Source organism: Schistocerca cancellata, chromosome 8, assembly GCF_023864275.1.
Source record: "Schistocerca cancellata isolate TAMUIC-IGC-003103 chromosome 8, iqSchCanc2.1, whole genome shotgun sequence".
NCBI lineage: Eukaryota > Metazoa > Arthropoda > Insecta > Orthoptera > Acrididae > Schistocerca > Schistocerca cancellata.
The window spans coordinates 401265152-401271789 of NC_064633.1; the positions used below are offsets into that span (position 1 = coordinate 401265152).

The 6638-nt window shown below is 45.4% G+C and overlaps 1 pseudogene; it reads right to left on the bottom strand.

Annotated features, from left to right (window-relative positions):
- Positions 1 to 6300: 6300 nt before the first annotated feature.
- LOC126096083 (5S ribosomal RNA) lies at positions 6301 to 6418 on the bottom strand (annotated as a pseudogene).
- Between the last annotated feature and the right edge of the window lie 220 nt (positions 6419 to 6638).

Genomic DNA, 6638 nt, shown 5'->3' on the forward strand with positions numbered 1-6638 from the left:
ACTTGGTCGTAGTTGATTCCATTTCAATAGAGCTGGGCGTCACAATGGATTAATCTAAACAAAGTCAAATTGCATTATAAAAGGTGTTTATCCAGGAGAGAAATTGTACGGCTGCCACTCCAAGGTATCTCTTAGCCAATGAAACACCATTCCTTTCCTGTTTCGTCTTTGTCATATTTCTGCACGATTTATCAGCTAGTTGTAGCTACAAAGGGATTACCAAAGCTCGTCATTATTTTGTAAACTGAAACACGCATTTGTTCTCATTTATACTCCCTCAATTACTCACTATTTTTATTTTATTGTGATGGCACATGACTACACCAGCAATATAAGTTTTAATCTTGTTAAATCAATTAATTAGATTATTAATTTGAATACTGAAAGTGTTCGTAGCCGTTGGCGACAAAAGTGGCATGATTAAACCCACTAATTCATGTACAAAAATTAAGGTGTAGTTCGCGATTTGAAGGTTATTGAGAAAATAATAGTTTTCTTTGCGTAAAAATAATAACATTTTGGATTACTCAGACGTATATTTATGCTTAAAGCAAGCTACAGCTTTTAATTCCTGATATCGGACCGCACTGCACAGGGAATGCCTTTATTCATTTATACAGAAACACAGTGACTGTAAATTGCAGCCTCTCAAAACCTCATTTCCGTTTTTGGTTCAAATGGCTCTGAGCACTATGGGACTTAACTTCTAAGGTCATCAGTCCCCTAGAACTTAGAACTACTTAAACCTAACTAACCTAAGGACATCAAAAACATCCATGCCCGAGGCAGAATTCGAACCTGCGACCGCAGCAGTCGCGCGGTTCCGGACTGAGCGCCTAGAACCGCTAGACCACCGCGGCCTGCCATTGCCGTTTTTATTTAACTTGTTTCTGAAAAAAAAATGGTTCAAATGGCTCTGAGCAGTATGGGACTTAGCTTCTGAGGTCATCACTCCCCTAGAACTTGAACTACCTAAGCCTAAGTAACGCGGTTCCAGACTGTAGCGCCTAGAACCGCTCGGCCACTCCGGCCGCCGTTTGTGCATAACTTTCTGTTCGTGCTTCTCCTTACCCAGCGGTGCTAGTGGGTCCAGGCAGCCATGTCCGTACGTTTTTCAGAGTGGCGTTGGAGATAGTCATCTGATGGTTTTTGGAAGAAAACACAGACTACAGATATAACACTCTAGCTTCGTGTTTCGGTGCTGCCCTCAGAATTTAAGAGGGTCACCGATGCCAGGCTAGTAACGAAAACATGCCACTGGTACTTAGTGATATCACGGAGACGCCGCTTCCTAGAGGTAGAAGCGGAATCAATAACCAGATGTCTGATAGCGGATCGGACGTGAAACTCGAACCGACAACAGGAGAACTACCGAACTGAACAGTCGCAGTACTGGTACAGGAAACGGCAGCTATAGCTATGGTTACTGCCGATGCTCGTTCACTCGCATCCGATAAACCGTACATCAGTGCAGGAAGGACAGCGTGGAAACGACACACAACTTCAACACAGCGACGGTCCACCGTACGTCTCCAGGTATGGTCAGTCGCTGAAGCAGACAACAGGCTCCTTCCTTTGGTGTGTACCCCACACGTCCAAAGATTTGCAGTCGGCTGCAGCCGGGGTCACAAAGGTTTGCAATCCAGGAACCCACGTGAGTGTCTCTTCCTGGTATTATTCCTACAATCGGAGCCTGTGATTGATTACCGTAAAATTTTTGCCAGTCATCAACTGCCGGCGCATTACTAACCTCTCCGCCAGGTTCTAGCTCGGCTGGCTCACCCTGAGCGAGTTATTTCACCTTCCCGGTCTCTCTGTCGTTGCCCTCACGCCTCCCATTTCCGAGCGAATTACGCCCTCCTAAGGCAAAGATGTTCCACTAAAGATCTTGGCGAGACTACCGATCGCGCAACGGTTCATCTTACACTACACGAACACCTAAGAAAATCTTTGAAGGCTTGCATAATTTTCTCTGCATTGTTTGTTACTTTGGTATGTAATATCTTAACTGATTAAATGTACACTACTGGCCATTAAAATTGCTACACCACGAAGATGACGTGCTACAGACGCGAAATTTAACCGACAGGAAGAAGATGCTGTGATATGCAAATGATTAGCTTTTCAGAGCATTCACACAAGGTTGGTGCCGGTGGCGACACCTACAACGTGGTCACATGAGGAAAGTTTCCAACCGATTTCTCATACACAAACAGCAGTTGACCGGCGTTGCCTGGTGAAACGTTGTTGTGATGCTTCGTGTAAGGAGGAGAAATGCGTACGACCACGTTTCCGACTTGGATAAAGGTCGGATTGTAGCCTATCACGATTGTGGTTAATCGTAACGCGACATTGCTGCTGGCGTTGTTCGAGATCCAAAGACTGTTAGCAGAATATGGAATCGGTGGGTTCAGGAGCGTAATACGGAACGCCGTACTGGATCCCAACGGCCTCGTATCACTAGCAGTCGAGATGACAGGCATCATATCCGCATGGCTATAACGGATCGTGCAGCCACGTCACGATCCCTGAGGACGTTTGCAAGACAACAACCATTTGCACGAACAGTTTGACGACGTTTGCAGCAGCATGGACTATCAGCTCGGAGGCCATGGCTGCTGTTACCCTTGACGCTGCATCACAGGCAGGAGCGCCTGCGATGGTGTACTCAGCGCCGAACCTGGGTGCACGAATGGCAAAACGTCATTTTTTCGGATGAATCCAGGTTCTGTTTACAGCATCATGATGGTCGCACCCTTGTTTGGCGACATGGCGGTGAACGCACATAGGAAGCGTGTATTCGCCATCGCCATACTGGCGTATACCCGGCGTGATGGTATCGGATGCCATTGGTTGCACGTCTCGGTCACCTCTTGTTCGAATTGACAGCACTTTGAAAAGTGGACGTTGCATTTCAGATGTGTTACGACCCGTGGCTCTACCCTTCATTCGATCCTTGCGAAACCCTACATTTCAGGAGGATAATGCACGATCGCATGTTGCAGGTCCTGTACGGGCCTTTCTGGATACAGAAAATGTTCGACTGCTGCCCTGGCCAGCACATTCTCCAGATCTCTCTCCAATTGAAAACGTCTGCTGAATGGTGGCCGAGCAACTGGCTTGTCACAATACGCCAGTCACTACTCTTGATGAACTGTGGTATCGTGTTGAAGCTGCATGGCCAGCTGTACCTGTACACGCCATCCAAGCTCTGTTTGACTCAATGCCCAAGCGTATCAAGGCCGTTATTACGGCCAGAGGTGTTTGTTCTGGGTACGGATTTCTCAGGATCTATGCACCCAAATTGCGTGAAAAAGTAATCACATGTCAGTTCTAGTATAATATATTAGTCCAATGAATACCCGTTAATCATCTGCGTTTCTTCTCGGTGTAACAATTTTAATGGGCAGTAGTGTATTTCATCTTCCCAGGCTCTCTGTCATTGCCCTCGCGCCTCCGATTTCCGCGCGGATCACGCCCTCATAAGGCAAAGATGTTCCACTAAAGATCTTGGCAATACCTACCGATCGCGCAACGGCTCATCTTACACTATATGAACACCTAAGAATATCTTTGAAGGCTTGCATAATTTTCTCTGTGTTATTTGTTCTTTGGTACATAATATCTTAACTGATTAAATGTGACGTGAATCCAGAATCAATGTGAGGGTCATATCCAGAATTGTGCACACCGTAATGTAATGGTTCATTTCGTTTTATTCCATAAAATAATTTTACAGGTCTTTCAATAGTAAATAATAAATGTCGTGTGACTATGGTCTCCCATCGGGTAGCCGGTAGACCGTTCGCCGGGGGCAAGCCTTTCGATTTCACGCCATGTCGGCGACTTGTGCGTCGTAGGTCTTTCAATGTAACCTTCATTTTTCTCACCGTTTCGGCAAGGGTTGTATTCCCGTTAGGATGCCGTCTTTGTAGATCTATTTGGTCTCACGTCACTGCATCAGAACCTCCTGAACTATATAAAACATTTCACTCGGTGTGGTGTCTAAAGTTATAGAAACAAACCACATTATTGTTGGCTATTGTACAGTGGATAGGGCAGGATTTTCTATCCATAATACTCCAAAAGTACGAGTAATAGTCCAGTAACAGGTGAGCGTGCATTATCACGCAGAATGAGCATTCCAACTGCGAAGGGTCGAACCTCTTCTAGCTAATCTTTGTCCGCGAAACTTTTCGTGTAGTTGCTCCCCGTTCTCTTGGGCACTCTGTCTATTGCCATCACTCCATTCGTTTCGTAAGTCATTTCTTCATAATGTTGACAAAAGACTGTTTGCGACGGTTTTTTGCTTTTGACGAGGAGAGTCAAGATGTATCCACTGACAGGAGTGTGATTTCCATTACGCCTCAAAATCACTAAACCGCGTTTCATCTATGGCAACATCCTGTTTAAAAATTGATCTTCTTCTGTCTCGTAACGCTGAAGCACTTGTTGTGCGATTCTCTTGCGACTTGCTTTCTGCTCTTGACTATGAGGATGAGGAACTCACTGCACAGGTGCTTTTCTTCCCTGTAGTTTCTTGGTTACGATTATGAGTACCGAAGAGAAAGGTAAGTTGTTCCATTTTCAGTTTCTTCGCTTGTTACGTGTCTTCATTTTCAGTTTTTCTCACATGTTTTGCGCCGACCTTCTTGAGTAATATTGTCAGTATTAACTGCCGAAGGGTAGTCTGCAGCCAGCTGCTCAGATCTTGTGTTGTCTTCAGCACGCATCCAGCATTCATGGAGATGGGATGCCTACCATGACACTCTGCTTAGATACAGTACACTATTCTCACAAATTTCAAATAAAACGTGGTGGTTTTAGGTAGATATTTCCCCCCCTCCCACCCCCAAACTTTCGATATGGATGTAAGACTGTATCGGTGTAGGACTGCGGGTCACTACGTGAATTATTTTCTGAGTCGTTTCACCGTCCACTTCAAATCTCTAGAGGACGACGGTTGAAGTCAGCGTCTGGCCATCCAGATGTAGTTTTTGAGTGAATTCCCTAAAAAGCTCCATACAGTAGCCGAGTTGGTTTCTTTGAAAGGGCACGGGCGATATCGTCCCCCACTCTTGAAGCAGTCCAAGCTTCTGCTCCGTCTGTAATGACCTCGATGCCGACGGGATGTTATATCTAAAATTCTCCCTTTCTTGCTTCCATTTCAAAGAAAGTATCTCACTATAAATACAAATTGTGGTAATACTAAGAAAACGCAATGAAACTCTGAAGAAGGCACTTTAGTGTTTATACTCCGTTAACAGGCTGGTCATTACTGACGGAGGCCTGATAGCTGGCTCGCTTCGAGCGCGAGAATTGTTAACTCTTACAGGAGCGTATGTGCACTGTGCACAAGTGTTGTAGTGTGGTCCAAGTATCTGTTCGTACTTCTTCATTATTTTCTTTTCTTCAGTTGTCTGTCTCACAAAATGCTATTCTGTTAGCCGTTTACGGTTAGTTTCTTGTTATGTAGGATTTTGTTACTATATCCATTTGCTCGACGCCATATTGTTACCTTTAGCACCTCCGTTGTTCAGTTTTAGATTTTCCTTTTTCTTCCTTCTTTGTTACAAAAAAAAAATTAAGCTCTAGGTATGCACTTAAAATAATTGCCACCTTCATCCCTCCGTGTAGAATCATCGTTTATTTTAATGTTTTTGTAGCATTTTGGAATCTGTCGCACCACCTTTTCCTTGGGTAAACTCCCAGAGTCTACATTTCTTCCTTCCTTCCAAGTAAATGACTATTCAACTAGATTTTCATTCTCCATCTGAAGATTCGATGACCGTTTGCTGTTCGAAATTGACTTAGGACATCAAATTACAACCCGCCCCCGGTAGCTGAATGGTCAGCGCGACGGAATGATACATGTCGGTCTGGGTTCAGTTCCCGGCTGGGTCGGACATTTTCTCCACTCAGGGACTGGGTGTTGTGTTTTCCTTATCATCATCATTTCATCCCCATCGACATGCAAATTGCCGAAGTGGCGTCAACTCGAAAGACTTGCACCCGGCGACCGGTCTACCAGACGGGAGGCCGTAGCCACACGGCATTTCCATCAGTTTATAAATTGTTGAACGAAGAAAAATCACCTCCCGAAAGGGCCATGAAGGCCCAACAGTACCGACCGGCCGCCGTGTCATCCTCAACCCACAGGCGTCACTGGATGCGGATATGGAGGAGCATGCGGTTAGCAAACTGCTCTCACGGCCGTATGTCAGTTTCCGAGACCGGAGCCGCACTTCTCAGTCAAGTAGCTTCTCAGTTAGCCTCACAAGGGCTGAGTGCACCCCGCTTTGCCAACAGCGCTCGGCAGACCGGATGGTCACCCATCCAAGTGCTAGCCCAGCCATACAGCGCTTAACGTCGGTGTTCTGACGGGAACCGGTGTTACCACTGCTGCAAGGCCGTTGGCACAAATTGTTGACTTTATGATAAAACGTAGTTAATTTCATTTCTTGTACAGTGTAAACAAATACACGCTGGTGGATGTCATCGTATTTGACTGGAGGATATCATCGTACGATAGAAATTGATTTATCATTAACTGAAATTTCTTGTAGTTGTGGGCATGGTGCCACGTCATTGATGTGTGTGCGTAGAACATGAGGATGGAAGAGCACTGAATGCTATGA